The sequence below is a fragment of the Somniosus microcephalus genome, chromosome 5 (genome assembly GCF_052327205.1).
Source record: "Somniosus microcephalus isolate GS21.2 chromosome 5, FLI_Smic_1.0, whole genome shotgun sequence".
Classification (NCBI taxonomy): domain Eukaryota; kingdom Metazoa; phylum Chordata; class Chondrichthyes; order Squaliformes; family Somniosidae; genus Somniosus; species Somniosus microcephalus.
Window position 1 is genome coordinate 102,537,536 of NC_140991.1, and position 19,708 is coordinate 102,557,243.

The following is a 19,708-nucleotide window of genomic DNA, read 5'->3' on the forward strand; positions in this document are numbered from 1 at the left end:
ACTCGCTCTCTCTCTTCCCCAGTCGCTCGCTCTCTTCCCCCCAGTCGCTCGCTCTCTTCCCCCCAGTCGCTCGCTCTCTTCCCCCCAGTCGCTCTCTCTCTTCCCCCAGTCGCTCTCTCTCTTCCCCCCAGTCGCTCTCTCTCTTCCCCCCAGTCGCTCTCTCTCTTCCCCCCAGTCGCTCTCTCTCTTCCCCCCCAGTCGCTCTCTCTCTTCCCCCCAGTCGCTCGCTCTCTTCCCCCCAGTCGCTCTCTCTCTTCCCCCCAGTCGCTCTCTCTCTTCCCCCCAGTCGCTCTCTCTCTTCCCCCCAGTTGCTCTGTCTCTCTCTTCCAACAACATGCCCTCAAAAAAGCCTCGGCACCGCCGGGCACCCCCAGCAAGTATATATATAAATGTTTGCAATGTTTGTTTTCTGGTGGCTCTCATTTCAACTTTGTGCCTAAGAGGAAGCTATGATCCATGACAGAGGGATGGTAAGGTGGGGAAGTGTTGAGCAACGGGGATCTGAGGTTTCATTCATTGGAACCAGAGTGTGATGAGGAGCTCATGGACAGATCGTCCGGAATTGGGATCTGCTGCCTGCCTCCTCCCGCCCTCCTCCTCCTCCTCCTCCTCCTCCCCCTCTTCTTTATCCTCTTCCTCCTCCCGTCCTCCTGAGGTGGTCACGGAACCCGTGGTGGCAAGGGCTGCGGCCTCATGATGGCCAAGTTGTGGATGATGCAACAGACCACTGGCATGTACTGGAGGGCTCCTCCCAAGCGGTCAAAGCAGCGGAACCGTTGCTTTAGCATCCCCATGGTCTGCTCGATGAGGTTCCTCATAGCAGCATGGCTATCATTATAAGACTAAAATGTATTCCTTGAAGCACCTTGGGACGTTTTACTACATTACAGATGCTATAGTATCAGCTGTGGCCTCAGTAGGTCGCCCACTCGCCTCTAAGTCATGAAGATTGTGGGTTTAAGTCCCACTCCTGACACTTGAGCACAAAAATCTAGGCTGACACTCCAGTGCAGTACTAAGAGAGTGCTGCACTGTCGGAGGCACCGTCTTTCGGATGAGATGTTAAACCGAGGCCCTGTCTGCTCTTCATGTGTATCTAAGCTATCCCATGGCACTATTTTGAAGAGCAGGGGAGTTATCCCCGGTATCCTGGCCAATATTTATCCCTCAATCAAATCACTAAAACAGATTATCTGGTCATTATCACATTGCTGTTTGTGTGAACTTGCTGTGTGCAAATTGGCTACTGCGTTTCCTATATTACAACAGTGCTTCATTGGCTGTAAAGTGCTTTGGGATGTCCGGTGGTTGTGAAAGGCGCTATATAAAACCAAGTCTTTCTTTCTGATAAATGCAAGTAGTTGTTAATGATATATTTTAAGAGTGGTAACCTGTGTAATTTTATAAATACAACTGAAAATGGGTTTATCACAAAAAATAAGCATTTTTAATAAGTGTCTAGTCCACCCAATTTTAAATAACTGGAAATGACTATAAAAATCTATACAGAAACATTTAACTAATTTCATTGGTGTACAGCTGTCAGTTTCTTAGTAAGTCAAATATTTTTTAATATTTAAAGCTTTATAAAGGTGCCTTTTAGTGCTCTTGCACCTAAAAAAAAAGCTTAATTTTAAGAGCCTCCTCGTAGGCCCGCAAACGGGTGCAATTAGCGGAAACTTGCCATGGTGATTAATTCGATCTGGGGGCGTGACCAGTTTTGAGGGGGTGATTGGCTTCCAATGCGATATTTTTTAAACCAGCGCATAAGATCACGGAAATTCGATTTGTGCTGAATGTAACTTGTGCTTGAAATTCCTCAATCTTTTGCACTGGTTTGGCCAATTTGGGGCGAATTGTGTGGGAAAACCGGTGCAACCCAACGCAAACTCTACCCCCAGATGTATAAAAAGAAGGCACACTTAAAAGATTTTGGCACGTACCTTATAGATGGCCCAAAATCGCATGCCACAAAATGTTGCCTGTCAAGCTTCTCCACATTTATGGCTCACCCATGACAAGTTCTCATACAACTTTGCAGTTCTTTCATGGTATTTTACGCATACCCATAATTCAGTAGAGCACACCTTTATGATTCATCATACATTGAAACTCACACCTTCCAGTGCCTCATAGCATCTGAAACCTTTGGAAAACAATTTAGCTGCATGATGCACAACTACATACTGATGTGTAGTTTAGTATGCAAATTGTGCCGATGTCCGTCACTGTGCTCCTTCAATCTGCAGCATCTCAAGATTACTTCGCTGTTTTCACTTGAGGGGTGACGTAATAAAACTCACTACGCACTTGGTTTGAGTATAAAGCAAGGCTTTAATCAACTTGTTTCAAAACATGGAGGTCTCATTATCTTTCACTAGTTCCCGTTTACAAAATGTCCTGGGCAAGCTGGGCCCATGCCCGAGCATTTATACTCCTTGGACGGCGCCACCAGCTGGCCGTCCAGTGTTATTTCATGAGTCTTTCTTCATGGATCATAAGATTCATAACAAGGGGCACAAACCCAACTTGGTGAAAGGCCTCCCTGGTCACTGGGTAGGTGGCAAAGGTACCTCTCCTCTGACATGCGCTAAGCAGCTCTGGTGGAGTCTTAAAAAACTACCTACATGGTTGATGTTGGGTCCGTGCAACCTGCCTCAAGTGCAGGCAGACCTCCCTCAGATCATTCCACTTGAACTTCTTCTTGTCCTCTAGTTGCCCGAGGGTGACGGCTTCCAGAAGGAGGTTGGCGTGAGCGTTATGCCCCTCCAGGGCTGACCAGTCAGAAAATAACAGGCAACCACTGTATTTCCAGTGCTTAGTCCAATTTACTCTCCGCTCCACCCCTGCCAATATGTCCAGTGTAGAGCAGCAGAAAATCTTCCCTTATGTACTTCGCTTGACAGTACTCTTATTATTGGACAACCCAATATATGAAAATGCACTGCAAAACATCAAAGAAATTAAATAAAAACATCAGCAATCAACTTTTAACTTTTAAAAGATTATTGTTATTGGCACATGTATATGCATACTTTCACAGTGCAGTGACAAAGGTGAGCAACAACTGTAATGGAATGCAAAGAATGCCCAATAGGCTCCGAACACTTGCAAGCAACACTTTCTTTAGCAGTGTATGATTATATAGATGTAATTATTAATAGATGTACGTATCGGCTGGATCAATCAAAAGAGGCAATCCAGAGCAGGGCCATCGGCAGCATATTTAGAACTCGTTCCAAAAGCTGCCCCACCCCTCTCTATTGCCCACTGTCACATGCATTTCCAGGGGGCTCCAGGGTCATGCTCCTCCAGAACATTTTGAATTTTAAACACTATTAAACTCCACAATTGACAGATTTTCAAAGTAAAATATTATTAAGAAAGAAGTTGTACTTATACATTGCCTTTCACATCCTCAGGACATCCCAAAGCACTTAATGGAATGACATTTAAAATGTACAACAACAACAACTTGCATTTATATAGCACCTTTAAGGTGCTTCACAGGAGCAATTATCAGATAAAAATTTACACCGAGCCACATAAGGAGATATTATGCCAGATGACCAGTCGGGACCAGCGGGAGCAGCGAGGAGGAGCTCGGGAGAAAACCCGGCGACCAGCGAGGCCCGAGACCAGTCGGGAGCAGTGTGGTGAGACCGATATAAAAACCGGAGAGAGGCGAGGCCCGAGACCAGTCGGGACCAGCGGGAGCAGCGAGGAGGAGCTCGGGAGAAAACCCGGCGACCAGCGAGGCCCGAGACCAGTCGGGAGCAGTGTGGTGAGACCGGTATAAAAACCGGAGAGAGGCGAGGCCCGAGACCAGTCGGGACCAGCGGGAGCAGCGAGGAGGAGCTCGGGAGAAAACCCGGCGACCAGCGAGGCCCGAGACCAGTCGGGAGCAGTGTGGTGAGACCGGTATAAAAACCGGAGAGAGGCGAGGCCCGAGACCAGTCGGGACCAGCGAGGAGGAGCTCGGGAGAAAACCCGGCGACCAGCGAGGCCCGAGACCAGTCGGGAGCAGTGTGGTGAGACCGGTATAAAAACCGGAGAGAGGCGAGGCATACCAACTCAGCAGCGGGGAGAGAGGTAAAAAGTAATCAGTGTGTGACGTCACCAGGGAGCAGGTAGGTGATTGGTTGGTGAGTATTTCTCTTTTTTCAATACAAGCTTGAATTCTGTGGTGTTAAATTTCTGTGGTGTAGTGGGGATAGTTGGTAAATAAAGCGCCCTAGAGCATACCTGTAACTGGGGTATTGAATAAGTTTTTAAAGTAATTAAAGGGGTAAGTCATGGCAGGAGAGTTCAGACCCGTGCTCTGCTCCTCCTGCTCTATGTGGGAAGTCAGGGATGCTGCCAGTGTCCCTGATGACCATGTGTGCGGGAAATGCATCCAGCTGCAGCTACTTGTAGACCGCATTGCGGCGCTCGAGCTGCGGGTGGATGAATTTTGGAGCATGCGCGATGCTGAAAGGCTCGTGGATAACACGTTTAGCGAGTTGTGCACGCCTCAGGGTAGGGCAGCACAGGGGGTGACCATCAGGCGGAGCAACAAAGGCAGGCAGGTAGTGCAGGGAACCCCTGCGGACATCCCCCTTTCAAACAAGTATACCGCTTTGGATACTGTTGAGGGGGATGACTCACCAGGGGAAGGCAGCAGCGGCCAACTTCCTGGCACTGGGGGTGCTCCTGCTGCCCAGGAAGGGGGGAAAAAGAGTGGGAGAGCAATAGTGGTAGGGGATTCTATAGTAAGGGGAACAGATAGGCGTTTCTGTGGCCGTAGACGTGAATCCAGGATGGTTTGTTGCCTCCCTGGTGCCAGGGTCAAGGATGTCACTGAGCGGCTGCAGGGCATTCTGGAGGGGGAGGGAGAACAGCCAGTGGTCGTGGTCCACATTGGTACCAACGACATAGGTAAAAAGAGGGATGAGGTCCTGCAGCAAGAATTTAGGGAGCTAGGTGAAGGATTAAGGAGCAGGACCTCAAAGGTTGTAATCTCTGGATTACTCCCGGTGCCACGTGCTAGTAAGTATAGGAATAGGAAGATAGAACAGATGAATGCGTGGCTAAAGGGATGGTGCAGGGGGGAGGGCTTTAGTTTCCTGGATCACTGGGTCTGCTTCTGGGAAAGGTGGGACTTGTACAAGTCAGACGGTTTACACCTGAACCAGGGGGGAACCAATATCCTTGCGGGGAGGTTTGCTAGCACTGCTGGGGAGGGTTTAAACTAACTTGGCAGGGGGTTGGGGTACAGAGTGGAGCTATAGTAGGGGGTGATTTACGGCCAAATACAGAGGGAGAAACAAGTCAGCTGGGAAGGCAGAGCAAATATGTGAAGGCAAAAGAGAATATGGCAGGGCTGGAAGGCATTTATTTTAATGCAAGGAGTCTTGCAAATAAGGTGGATGAACTGAAGTTGTTGTTGAACACATGGGAGTACGATATTGTTGCTATCACGGAGACATGGTTGAGGGAGGGTCAGGACTGGCAGCTCAATATTCCGGGGTATAGAATCTTCAGGCGAGACAGAGGGGGGTGTAAAAGGGGAGGGGGTGTTGCAATATTAATTAAGGAGTCAATTACTGCTGTAAGGAGGGATGATATATTAGCGGGTTCCTCTAATGAGGCCATATGGGTAGAACTTAAAAACAAAAAGGGGGCAAGCACTTTGCTGGGAGTGTACTATAGGCCCCCAAACAGTCAGGGGGAGATAGAGGAACAGATATGTAGGCAAATCTCAGAGAAGTGCGAAAATAATAGGGTAATAATAGTGGGGGATTTCAACTTCCCCAATATAAATTGGGACAGTCAGAGTGTGAAAGGCTTAGAGGGTGCAGAATTCTTAAAGTGCATCCAGGAGAGCTTTTTGAGCCAACATGTAGAAAGTCCTACAAGAGAGGGGGCGGTACTGGACCTAATTCTGGGGAATGTAGCCGGGCAAGTGGTGGAAGTGTCAGTAGGAGAGCATTTTGGCGACAGTGACCATAATTCGGTGAGATTTAAGGTGGTCATGGAAAAAGACAAAGACGGCCCGGAAATAAGGGTTCTAAATTGGGGTAAGGCCGATTTTAATATGATAAGGCAGGATCTGGCCAAAGTGGACTGGGAGCAGCTGCTTATAGGAAAATCCACATCAAAACAGTGGGAGACTTTCAGAAGGGAAATAGAGAGAGTACAACGCCAACATGTTCCTGTAAAGGTCAAGGGTGGGACCAACAAGCAAAGGGAACCTTGGATGACAAGGGATATACAAAAATGCATTAGAAATAAAAGGGGGGCTTTTGGCAGTTACAAAAGACTAAAGACAGAAGAAGCCCTAGAGGAGTATAAAAAGTGCAGGGGCATACTTAAAAAAGAAATTAGGAGGGCGAGGAGGGGCCATGAAATAACACTGGCGAGCAAAATAAAGGAAAATCCTAAGATGTTTTATAAGTATATTAAGGGCAAGAGGATAACCAGGGAAAGGGTAGGGCCCATTAGGGACCAAAGTGGCAATCTGTGTGTAGAGCCAGAGGATGTAGGCGGGGTTTTAAATGAATTTTTTGCATCTGTGTTCACTATGGAGAAAGACGATGCAGACATAGAAATCGGGCAAGGGGACTGTGACATACTTGAACATATTAGCATCGAGAGGGAGGAGGTGCTAGCGGTTTTAGCGGGCCAAAAAGTGGATAAATCCCCAGGCCCGGACGAGATGTATCCCAGGCTGCTGTGGGAGGCAAGGGAGGAGATTGCAGGGGCTCTGACACTAATTTTCAGAACCTCTCTGGCCACAGGGGATGTACCAGAGGACTGGAGAACAGCTAACGTAGTACCATTATTCAAGAAGGGTAGCAGGGATAAACCAGGGAATTACAGGCCAGTGAGTCTAACATCTGTGGTGGGGAAATTATTGGAAAAAATTCTGAGGGACAAAATTAATCTCCACTTGGAGAGGCAAGGATTAATCGGGGATAGTCAGCATGGCTTTGTCAAGGGTAAATCATGTCTAACAAATCTGATCGAATTTTTCGAGGGGGTGACTAGTGGGGTGGATGAGGGAAATGCTGTGGATGTGGTTTACATGGACTTCAGTAAAGCTTTTGACAAAGTCCCGCATAGGAGACTGGTCAAGAAGGTAAGAGCCCATGGGATCCAGGGTGCCTTGGCGCGTTGGATCCTAAACTGGCTGAGTGGCAGGAGGCAGAGGGTGATGGTCGAAGGTTGCTTTTGTGACTGGAAGCCTGTGTCCAGTGGGGTACCTCAGGGATCGGTGCTGGGTCCCTTGCTGTTTGTGATCTACATAAATGATTTGGATGAGAATGTAAAAGGTATGATCAGTAAGTTCGCAGATGACACGAAAATTGGTGGGGTGGTAAATTGCGAGGAGGAAAGCCTCCGGCTACAGGACGATATAAACGGGTTGGTCAGATGGGCGGAAAAATGGCAAATGGAATTTAACCCTGAAAAGTGCGAGGTGATGCATTTTGGACGGACAAATAAGGCAAGGGAATACACAATGAGTGGTAGGACCCTAGGAAGTACAGAGGGTCAGAGGGACCTTGGTGTACATGTACATAGATCCCTGAAGGCAGCGGAGCAGGTAGATAAGGTGGTTAAAAAGGCATATGGGATACTTGCCTTCATTAGCCGAGGCATAGAATATAAGAGCAGGGAGGTTATGATGGAGCTGTACAAAACGCTGGTGAGGCCACAGCTGGAGTACTGTGTGCAGTTCTGGTCGCCTCACTATAGGAAGGATGTGATTGCTTTGGAGAGGGTGCAGAGAAGATTCACCAGGGTGTTACCTGGGATGGAGCGCCTCAGCTATGAAGAGAGGCTGGACAGGCTGGAGTTGTTTTCCTTGGAGCAGAGAAGGCTGAGGGGGGACCTGATTGAGGTGTACAAAATAATGAGGGGCATAGATAGGGTAGATAAAGAGGAACTTTTCCCCTTAGTGGGGGGGGTCAATAACAAGGGGGCATAGATTCAGGGTAAGGGGCAGGAGATTTAGAGGGGATTTGAGGAGGAACTTTTTCACCCAGAGGGTGGTTGGAATGTGGAACTCAATGCCTGAAAGGGTGGTGGAGGCAGGAACCCTCACAACATTCAAGAAGCATTTGGATGAGCACTTGAAATGCCATTGCATACAAGGCTATGGACCAAATGCTGGAAAATGGGATTAGACTGGACAGGGATGGATGGGCGGCGCAGACACGATGGGCCGAAGGGCCTCTTTCTGTGCTGTAAAACTCTATGACTCTATGACTCTATGACCAAAAGAGGTAGGTTTTAATAAGCATCTTAAAGGAGGAGAGAGATAGTGAGGCAGAAAGATTTAGGGAGAGAATTGCAGAGCTTAGGGCAAGCGATTAAAATCAGGAATGCTCAAGAAGCAAGAATTGGAAGAGCACAAAGATCTCGAAGGCTTGTAGGGTTGGAGGAGGTTACAGAGATCACTGTGATTATTTGCATGGGGTCTTCTGTGCCTTTCTGTGCATGTGCACTGTATGGCGGGGGCAGAGCCTAAACACCGTCCTGCCGTCACCTGAACCGTGAATGCGCATCTGACACTGAGGTTCCAAACATGCAGGGCTAGGGCCTGCAGCCTCAACCACGTTTCCTCAGCTTCCTGTGGAGAAGGTCAGGGGATTTGAGGGGTGGGGGGAGAGGAGCTCGGGTGGGAAGAGAGAAGGTCAGGAGCTCAGGGGGGGAGAGAAGGTCAGGAACTTGGGGGGAGAAGATCAGGAACTCGGGGGGAGATGGCCAGGAACTCAGGGGAGAAGGTCAGGAACTCTAGGGGAGAAGGTCAGGAACCTGGGGGGAGAAGGTCAGGAACTTGGGGGAAGAAGTCAGGAACACGGGGGGAGAAGGTCAGGAACTCAGGGGAGAAGGTCAGCAACTCGGGGGGAGAAGGTCAGGAACTCGGGGGAGAAGGTCAGGAACTCAGGGGAGAAGGTCAGGAACTTGGGGGAGAAGGTCAGGAGCTCGGGGGGAAAAGGTCAGGAACTCGGGGGAGAAGGTCAGGAACTCAGGGGAGAAGGTCAGGAACTCGGGGGAGAAGGTCAGGAACTCGGGGAGACAAGGTCAGGAATTTGGGGGAGATGGTCAGGAACTCGGGAGAGAAGGTCAGGAACTCGGAGGGGGAGAAGGTCAGGAACTCGGGGGAGAAGGTCAGGAATTTGGGGGAGTTGGTCAGGAACTCTGGGGAGAAGGTCAGGAACTCGGAGGGGGAGAAGGTCAGGAACTCGGGGGAGAAGTTCAGGAGCTTAGGGGGAGAAGGTCAGGAACTCAGTGGGGAGAAGGTCAGGAACTCAGAGGAGAAGGTCAGGAACTCGATGTGGGAAGGTCAGGAACTCAGGGGGGAGAAGGTCAGGAACCCGGGAGAGAAGGTGAGGAACTTGTGGAGAGAAGGTCAGGAACTCGGGGAGAGAAGGTCAGGAATTCGGGGGGTGAGAAGGTCAGGAACTCGGGAGAGAAGGGCAGGAACTCGGGGAGAGAAGGTCAGGAACTTGGGGGAGAAGGGCAGGAACTTGTGGGGAGAAGGGCAGGAACTTGTGGGGAGGTCAGGATCTCCGGGGGAGAAGGTCAGGAACTCGGGGGAGAAGGTCAGGAACTCGGGGGGAGAAGGTCAGGAACTCGGGGAGAGAAGGTCAGGAACTCGGGGGAGAAGGTCAGGAACTCGGGGGAGAAGGTCAGGAACTCGGGGGAGAAGGGCAGGAACTCGGGGGGAGAAGGGCAGGAATTCCGGGGAGAAGGTCAGGAACTTGTGGGGAGGTCAGGAACTCCGGGGGGCGAAGGTCAGGAACTCGGGGGGAGAAGGTCAGGAACTCAGGGGGAGAAGGTCAGGAACATTTGGGGAGAAGGTCAGGAATTCCGGGGAGAAGGTCAGGAACTCGGGGGAGGTGGTCAGGAACTCAGGGGAGAAGGTCAGGAACTCGGGGGAGAAGGTCAGGAACTTGTGGGGGGAAGATCAGGAACTTGGGGGGAGAAGGTCAGGAATTCTGGGGAGTAGGTCAGGAACTCAGGGGGCGGGGGGAGAAGGTCAGGAACTCAGGGGAGAAGGTCAGGAATTCAGGGGAGAAGGTCAGGAACTCAGGGGAGAAGGTCAGGAACTCAGGGGAGAAGGTCAGGAACTCGGGGGAGAAGGTCAGGAACTTGTGGGGAGAAGGTCAGGAACTCGGGGGGAGAAGTTCAGGAATTCCGGGGAGTAGGTCAGGAACTCGGGGGGGGGGGGGCGGGGGAGAAGGTCAGGAATTCCGGGGAGATGGTCAGGAACTCGGGGCAGAATGTCAGGAACTCAGTGGTAGCAGGTCAGGAACTCAGGGGAGAAGGCCAGGAACTCGGGGGAGAAGGCCAGGAACTCGGGGGAGAGGGTCAGGAACTCAGGGGAGAAGGTCAGGAACACAAGTGAGGAGGTCAGGAACTCGGGGGGAGAAGGTCAGGAACTATCGGGAGAAGGTCAAGAACACAGTGGAGGAGGTCAGGAACACGGGGGGAGAAGGTCAGGAACACGGGGCAGAAGGCCAGGAACTCGGGGGAGAAGGTCAGGAACTCAGGGGAGAAGGTCAGGAACACAAGGGAGGAGGTCAGGAACTCGGGGAGAGAAGGTCAGGAATTCGGGGGGGGAGAACGCAGGAACTCGGGAGAGAAGGGCAGGAACTTGTGGGTAGAAGGTCAGAAACTTGTGGGGAGAAGGTCAGGAACTCGGGGGGAGAAGGTCAGGAACACGGGGGGAGAAGGTCAGGAACACGGGGAGAGAAGGTCAGGAACTCGGGGGAGAAGGTCAGGAACTCGGGGGAGAAGGTCAGGAACTTGGGGGGAGAAGGTCAGGAATTCCGGGGAGAAGGTCAGGAACTTGTGGGGAGAAGGTCAGGAACTACGGGGGGAGAAGGTCAGGAACTCGGGGGGAGAAGGTCAGGAACTCGGGGGGAGAAGGTCAGGAATTCCAGGGAGAAGGTCAGGAACATTTGGGGAGAAGGTCAGGAATTCCGGGGAGAAGGTCAGGAACTCAGCGGGGTAGAAGGTCAGGAACTCGGGCGGGGGGAGAAGGTCAGGAACTCAGGGGAGAAGGTCAGGAACTCAGGGGAGTAGGTCAGGAACTCGGGGGAGAAGGTCAGGAACTTGTGGGGAGAAGGTCAGGAACTCGGGGGGAGAAGGTCAGGAACTCAGGGGGAGAAGGTCAGGAACTCAGGGGGAGAAGGTCAGGAACATTTGGGGAGAAGGTCAGGAATTCCGGGGAGAAGGTCAGGAACTCGGCGGGGTAGAAGGTCAGGAACTCAGGGGAGAAGGTCAGGAACTCAGGGGAGAAGGTCAGGAGCTCAGGGGAGAAGGTCAGGAACTTGTGGGAAGAAGGTCAGGAACTCGGGGGGAGAAGGTCAGGAATTCCGGGGAGAAGGTCAGGAACTCGGGGGGGGGTGAGAACGTCAGGAACTCAGGGGAGAAGGTCAGGAACTTGTGGGAAGAAGGTCAGGAACTCGGGCAAGAAGGTCAGGAACTCAGGGGAGAAGGTCAGGAACACAAGGGAGGAGGTCAGGAACGTGGGGGGAGAAGGTCAGGAACTCGGGGCAGAAGGCCAGGAAATCGGGGGAGAAGGTCAGGAGCTCAGGGGAGAAGGTCAGGAACACAAGGGAGGAGGTCAGGAACTCGGGGGGAGAAGGTCAGGAACTCGGGGCAGAAGGTCAGGACCTCGGGGGAGTAGGTCAGGAAATTGCGGGGGAAGTTCAGGGACTCGGGTAGAGATGGCCAGGAACTCGGGAGAGAAGGTCAGGAACTCGGGGGAGAAGGTCAGGAACTCGGGGGGGAGAAGGTCAGGAACTCAGAAGAGAAGGTCAGGAACTCGAGGGGAGACGGTCAGGATCTTGGGAGAGAAGGTGAGGAACTTGTGGAGAGAAGGTCAGGAATTTGGGGGAGAAGGTCAGGAACTCAGGGGGGAGAATGTCAGGAACTCGGGGGGCGAAGGTCAGGAACTCGGGGGAGAAGGTCAGCAACTCAGGGGGAGAAGGTCAGGAACTCGGGGGAGAAGGTCAGGAACTTGTGGGGAGCAGGTCAGGAACTCGGCTGGGGGAGAAGGTCAGGAACATTTGGGGAGAAGATCAGGAATTCCGGGGAGAAGGTCAGGAACTCGGCGGGGAGAAAGTCAGAAACTCGGGGCAGAAGGTCAGGAACTCAGAGGAGAAGGTCAGGAACACAAGGGAGAAGGTCAGGAACCCAGAGAGAGAAGGTCAGGAACTCAGGGGAGAAGGTCAGGAACTCAGGGGGAGAAGGCCAGGAACTCGGGAGAGAAGGTCAGGAACTCAGAGGAGAAGGTCAGGAACACAGGGGAGAAGGCCAGGAACCCAGGGAGAGAAGGTCAGGAATTCAGAGGAGAAGGTCGGGAACTCGGGGCAGAGATGGTCAGGAACACGGGGGAGAAGGTCAGGAACTCGGGGGGAGAAGGCCAGGAACTCAGGGGAGAAGGCCAGGAACTCAGAGGAGAATGTCAGGAACACAGGGGAGAAGGTCAGGAACCCAGGGAGAGAAGGTCAGGAACTCAGGGGAGAAAGTCAGGAACTCGGGGGGAGAAGGCCAGGAACTCGGGGGGAGAAGGTCAGGAACTCAGAGGAGAAGGTCAGGAACACAGGGGAGAAGGTCAGGAACTCAGGGGGAGAAGGCCAGGAACTCAGGGCAGAAGGTCAGGAACTCAGAGGAGAAGGTCAGGAACACAGGGGAGAAGGTCAGGGACCCAGGGAGAGGAGGTCAGGAATTCAGAGGAGAAGGTCGGGAACTCGGGGCAGAGATGGTCAGGAACTCGGGGGAGAAGGTGAGGAACTCAGGGAAAAGGTCAGGAATTTGGGGGAGAAGGTCAGGAACTTGGGGGAGAAGGTCAGGATCTCAGGGAAAAGGTCAGGAATTTGGGGGAGAAGGTCAGGAACTCAGGGGAGAAGGTCAGGAACTCGGGGGGAGAAGGCCAGGAACTCGGGGGAGAAGGTCAGGAACTCAGAGGAGAAGGTCAGGAACACAGGGGAGAAGGTCAGGAACTCAGGGGGAGAAGGCCAGGAACTCGGGGCAGAAGGTCAGGAACTCAGGGGAGAATGTCAGGAACACAGGGGAGAAGGTCAGGAACCCAGGGAGAGAAGATCAGGAATTCAGAGGAGAAGGTCGGGAACTCGGGGCAGAGATGGTCAAGAACTCGGGGGAGAAGGTCAGGAACTCAGGGGGAGAAGGCCAGGAACTCAGGGGAGAAGGTCAGGAACTCAGAGGAGAAGGTCAGGAACACAGGGGAGAAGGTCAGGAACCCAGGGAGAGGAGGTCAGGAATTCAGAGGAGAAGGTCGGGAACTCGGGGCAGAGATGGTCAGGAACTCGGGGGAGAAGGTGAGGAACTCGGGGAAAAGGTCAGGAATTTGGGGGAGAAGGTCAGGAACTTGGGGGAGAAGGTCAAGAACTCAGGGAAAAGGTCAGGAATTTGGGGGAGAAGGTCAGGAACTTGTGGGGAGAAGGACAGGAACTCGGGGGTGGGGGGAGAAGGTCAGAAATTTGATGGAGAAGGTCAGGAACTCGGGAGAGAAGGTCAGGAACTTGGGAGAGAAGTTCAGGAGCTCGGGGGGAGAAGGTCAGGAACTCGGCGGGGAGAAGGTCAGGAAATTGTGGGGGAGAAGTTCAGGAACTTGGGAGAGAAGGTCAGGAACTTGGGGGGAGATGGTCAGGAACTCGGGGAGGGGAGATGGTCAGGAACTCGGGGGGAGATGGTCAGGAACTCGGCGGGGAGAAGGTCTGGAACTCGGGGGGAGAAGGCCAGGAACTCGGGGGAGAAGGTCAGGAACTCGGGGGTGTAGGTCAGGAACTCGCGGGCTGAAGGTCTGAAACTCAGAGAAGGTCAGGAACACAGGGGAGAAGGTCAGGAACCCAGGGAGAGAAGGTCAGGAATTCAGAGGAGAAGGTCGGGGACTCGGGGCAGAGATGGCCAGGAACTCGGGGGAGAAGGCCAGGAACTCGGGTGAGAAGGTCAGGAACTCAGGGGGGTGGGGGGAGAAGGTCAGGAATTCAGGGGAGAAGGTCAGGAACTCGGGAGAGAAGTTCAGGAACTCGGGGGGAGAAGGTCAGGAACTGGCGGGGAGGTCAGGGAATTGCAGGAGAAAGTCAGGAACTCAGGGGAAAAGGTCAGGACCTCAGGAGAGAAGGACAGGAACTCGGGGGGTGGGGGGAGAAGGTCAGGAATTCAGGGGAGAAGGTCAGGAACTCGGGAGAGAAGTTCAGGAACTCGGGGGGAGAAGGTCAGGAACTAGGCGGGGAGAAGGTCAGGAAATTGCGGGGGAGAACGTCAGGAACTCGGGAGAGAAGGTCAGGAGCTCGGGGGGAGATGGTCAGGAACTCGGGGGGAGAAGGTCAGGAACTCGGGGGGAGATGGACAGGAACTCAGCGGGGAGAAGGTCAGGAACTCGGGAGAGAAGGTCAGGAACTCGGGGGAGATGGTCAGGAACTCAAGGGGAGCTGGTTAGGATCTTGGGAGAGAAGGGCAGGAACTCGGCTGGGGGAGAAGGTCAGGAACATTTGGGGAGATGGTCAGGAATTCGGGGGAGAAGGTCAGAAACTCGGGGGGGAGGAGGTCAGGAACTCAGGGGAGAAATTCAGTAACTCGGGGGGAGAAGGTCAGGAACTCGGGAGAGAAGTTCAGGAACTTGTGGGGAGAAGGTCAAGAACTCGGGGGGAGACAGTCAGGGTCTCGGGAGAGAAGGTCAGGAACTCGAGGGGAGACGGTCAGGATCTCGGGAGAGAAGGTGAGGAACTTGTGGAGAAAACGTCAGGAACTCAGGGGGTAGAATGTCAGGAATTCGGGGGCGAAGGTCAGGAACGCGGGAGGGAGAAGGTCAGGAACTCTGGGGAAAAGGTCAGGAACTCGGGGAGAGAAGGTCAGAAACTCGGGGAGAGAAGGTCAAGAACTCGAGGGGAGAAGGTCAGGCACTCGGGTGAGAAGGTCAGAAACTTGGGGGGGTAGAAGGTCAGGAGCTCAGCGGGGAGAGGGTTAGGAACTCGGGGGAGAAGGTCAGGAACTCAAGGGGAGAAGGTCAGGATCTCGGTGGAGTAGATCAGGAACTCGGAGGGGTGAAGGTCAGGAACGCAGGGGAGAAGGTCAGGAACTTGGGGGAGAAGGCCAGGAACTCGGGGGGTTGGGGAGAAGGTCAGGAATTCGGGGGGGAGATGGTCAGGAACTCGGGGGGAGAAGGTCAGGTACTCGGAGAGGCGAAGGTCAGTGTAGTGTATGTACCTTTAAGAGAGAACTACTTTTACAGCTCCTGTATACTGTAGAACCGGCAGTGACCACACCTGTATATAAGCCCTGAGCAGGCATCTGTACTGTTAGTTTTTAGACTGCCCTCATCCAGTAAACACTGTTGATTGTTGATCTGCAGTCTCCGTCTATTTATTGAAGAACACCATACCTTAAGATTCACGGATTTAATAGTGGCAACGAGGTCGATTCGAACCTACCTGCAACTCTGCATTTCCTCCCAAGGATTCGCTCCTGGAGGACAGTGGAAGAAAGTCGAGGCCAGAAGCACGGGCGTCGACCACGAGCAACTGCCCAGTCATCCGGCAAAGAGTGAGCATCACAGGGGAGGCTGTTGAGAGCTGGGCTTGGTTCTCCAGCCACAACGATCCAGCAACAGGCCGGCAACAGGTACAGCGCAGACCCTTCCCGGACAGCGGCGGCTGGAGCCGACCGACGGCACAGAAAAGGCCGAGCAGCGTCGACGGAAAACAAAAAGAGAGAGAGGGTAAAGCACAGCCGGGGTTCAGGACCGAGCGGCGGCAACGAGAGAGGCGCACAGGAAAACGTGCAGAGCGCAGTGAGGGCTCAAGGGCTGAGCAGCGTCCGCGGGGGAAGAAAGGAAACACGGGAGATGCCATTTGAGCCGCGGAGAAGAAGGGAGAGCGCGGGAGACGCCATTTTTGAAGCCGCAGCGGAGAAGAAGGGCGAGCGCGGGAAGAAAGGGAAGCGCTGGCGACGCCATTTTAGCCAGCCTAACCACACCCAGGGATGCCGAAGAGTGGCAGTGTCACAGCGTTCGACAATGAAGTCGAAGATTGGGCGACATATGTGGAACGCATTGAGGTGTACTGCAAGGCGAATGAAGTGCCAGATGCCAGGAAAGCACTGGTTTTGTTGAATTCCATGGGTGCAAAAACGTATGGCTTACTGCGAAACCTAATAACCCCACAGAAGCCAGTGGATAAGGATTTCGAAAACATAGTGGAAATCCTACAGGACCACTTAAACCCCACACCGCTGCTGATAGCAGAAAGATTTAAGTTTCACAAAAGGAACCAGCATAAAGACGAAAGTAACGCTGAGTATTTAACGGAACTGCGCAAGCTATCGAAACACTGCCAGTTTGGAATGGGACTAGCAGATACGTTAAGGGACAAGTTTGTGTGTGGGCTTCAAAGTGAAGGAACCCAGAAACGGCTTCTATCAGAAAAGGATCTTACGCTGGACAAGGCTTTCAGCATGGCAGTATCACATGAAGCAGCCGCACGGGGCGCTGCAGAGATACAACGGAGACCGCAAGAATATGGCACCAATGAAATGTCATATGGAGCAGGGAACTGTTGTCGCTGCGGCAGAACAACACACGACCAGAAGGATTGTTGGTTCAAGGACCAAGTGTGCAGACAGTGTGGAAAAGCAGGACACATAGCAAGAGTCTGCAGGTCGGGGAAAAAATTCCAGCAGCAAGAAATCTCGACAGGAGAAGTACAAAAAGGTACATAAGGTGACGGAGAGTAGTTCAGATGAACAGAAAAGTGATACAGACTCCGGAAGCAAGGAGCTGGGTTGTCTGAAACTACATAATGTAATCAAAATGGAGGATCACCAGACTATCTGGGTCACACTCAAGATAGACGGAGTCCAAGTGAAAATGGAATTGGACACAGGATCAGCCCTAACAGTCATAAACCAAAGGGATTACAAGCGGCTATTCTCACATATACCCTTGAGAGCTACAGGGATTGTCTTGAAGACGTACACGGGGCAAAAAGTCTACCCCAAAGGAAAAATAAGGGTGAACGTGATATACAACGGCCAGGAAATACCAAAAATGGGCCTATATATATTGCCAGATGGAGGACCACCACTACTAGGACATGAATGGATCCGGAAGATACAATTAGATTGCCATTCCATACAGGCACTGACGGTAGAGTCCAAAAAGGATGACGACGTCACACCTGGACGACTGTCAAAAATGCTAACTGACGCACAAGAAGTGTTCCAGGAGGGACTCGGAACACTAAAAGGCATAACAGCGATGATTAAAATAGAGGAAAATGCAAGCCCAAAGTGTTTTAAGGCCAGACTGGTGCCTTATGCGATCTGCCCAGCCGTCGAAGCAGAGCTGGAAGGTTTGGAACATTCAGGAGTACTGTCCAAAGTGGACTGGAGCGAGTGGGCTACACCCATCGTTCCTGTAATGAGGAGGTCGTTGAGTAATATGCCTGGGGAACCAAAGAAGGTTCGCATCTGTGGGGACTTTAAGGTGACAGTGAACCCAGTCCTTCACACGGTACAATATCCGCTTCCGCGGATTGAAGATATTTTCACCTCGCTATCTGGAGGAAAACGCTCCACTAAGATTGATCTGGCCCAGGCGTACCTGCAAATGGAGGTAGAAGAAGCCTCGAAACAATACCTCACGATCAACACTCACAAAGGTCTCTACCAATACAACCGGCTGGTGTTCGGGGTAGCATCGGCTCCGGCTATTTGGCAAAGGGCAATGGATCAAGTCCTGCAAGGGATTCCAGGGACCCAGTGTTATTTGGACGACATCCTGGTCACGGGCGAAAATGACACTGATCACCTCGCCAACCTGGAGCAGGTACTCACTAGATTGAAGGGATATGGGCTACGAGCTAATCGCCACAAATGCGAGTTTTTCCAGAAGCAGATCTCGTATTGTGGCCACGTTATTGATGAAGAGGGGTTACATAAGTCCCCTGAAAAGATTGAGGCAGTAGTCAAGGCTCCAGCACTGGAAAATGTGTCACAACTGAGGTCGTTCCTCAGGCTGGTGAACTACTACCATAAGTTCTTACCAAATTTGTCTACCGTATTACACCCACTGAACACCCTACTGCAGACAGGGATACCATGGAAGTGGAAAGACGAATGTAAACGAGCTTTCCAGAAGTGCAAAGAATTGATCACATCAAAAGAGGTGTTGGCCCATTTCAACCCAGCACTACCAATTCGGTTGGCGTGTGATGCATCACCCTATGGCATTGGAGCGTTGCTGTCGCACAAATTCCCAGACGGGTTGGAGAGGCCAGTAGCCTTTGCGTCTCGGTCACTAACCTCAGCTGAGCGCAACTACGCCCAGATTGACAGGGAGGCCCTCAGCCTATTATGGGGAGTAAAAAAGTTCAACCACTATCTGCACGGGCAGAAGTTCACCTTACTGACTGACCACCAACCACTTGTCTCCATCTTTAATCCAAAGAAGGACGTTCCGGTGATGACTGTGCAACGGCTACAAAGATGGTCCCTTTTTCTAGGGGCGAACCAATATGAAATAGAGTATAAGGGCACGAAACAGCATGGAAACTGTAGTGTATGTACTTTGAAGAAGGAACTATATTCTGCAGCCCCTGTATACTGCAGTACCAGTAGTGACCACCCCTGTATATAACAACAGAAAATGCTGGAAAAACTCAGCAGGTCTGCTGAGTTTTTCCAGCATTTTCTGTTGTTATTTCGGATTTCCAACATCTGCAGTATTTTGCTATCGTACCCCTGTATATAAGCCTGTGTAGTAACTTTGTATAGTAGTTCCAGTTTTGTCTCCACTCAGTAAACACCTGTTATAACCAACTCCTGCAGTCCGTGTCTCAATTACACACGGACGTAACACTGGCGACAAACAGATCCGAACTTACCTACAGTTCTGCACCACCTCATGGGGATCCATCCCTGAAGCGAAGTTGTTAGAGGTCGAGGCCAGAAGGAAGAAAAGAAAAAAAAACAAACAGAAGAAACGGGCGTCGACCATGGGCAACCGCCTCTGATTCATCGAATTCGAAGATTTGCAGGAGAGGCTGTCGAGAGCGGGGCTTGGTTATCCTGTCTATGGTGTTCCAGCTAATCGGGCTGGTGGCAGGCAGTACACTGATCCTTCCTGGGCTGCGGCGGGCTAGAGCTCGATTGGGTGGCTTTTCAACGGGGCCGAGCAGCGTTGTCGGGAAGAGGAGAGAGAGAGGGTGGAGCACACAGGGCGCGGCCGGTGCTACGAAGCCGGGCAGCGTACAGACCCGAGAAGAGGGAGGAAAGTATCCCGTAGGGTTTGCTCTGACGACGGGAACAGTAATTAAAATAAAAGAAATTAGAAGCGCAGAAAGCCGCAAGGAGCTGCAGTTTGCCACGGGGACCGCGGAGAGCGGCATTAGCAGCACCACGGGGGGGAAGTGCGCGAAGACCATAGGGCGTCGCCATCAAGGCATAAAAACATCAGCAACAGTGCTAGCAGCAGCGGAGAAGACAGGAACGCGGGAGGCGCCATCTTAATCCAGCGGGGAAGAAGGCAAAGTGCGGGAGGCGCCATTTTGTTCAATCGGGGAAGAAGGCAAAGCGCGGGAGGCGCAATCTTAGATCTCCAAGATGCCGAAGACTGGCAATATCACTGCCTTCGATAATGCAATAGACGACTGGACCACGTATGTGGAAAGAGTCGAAGTATATTGCAAGG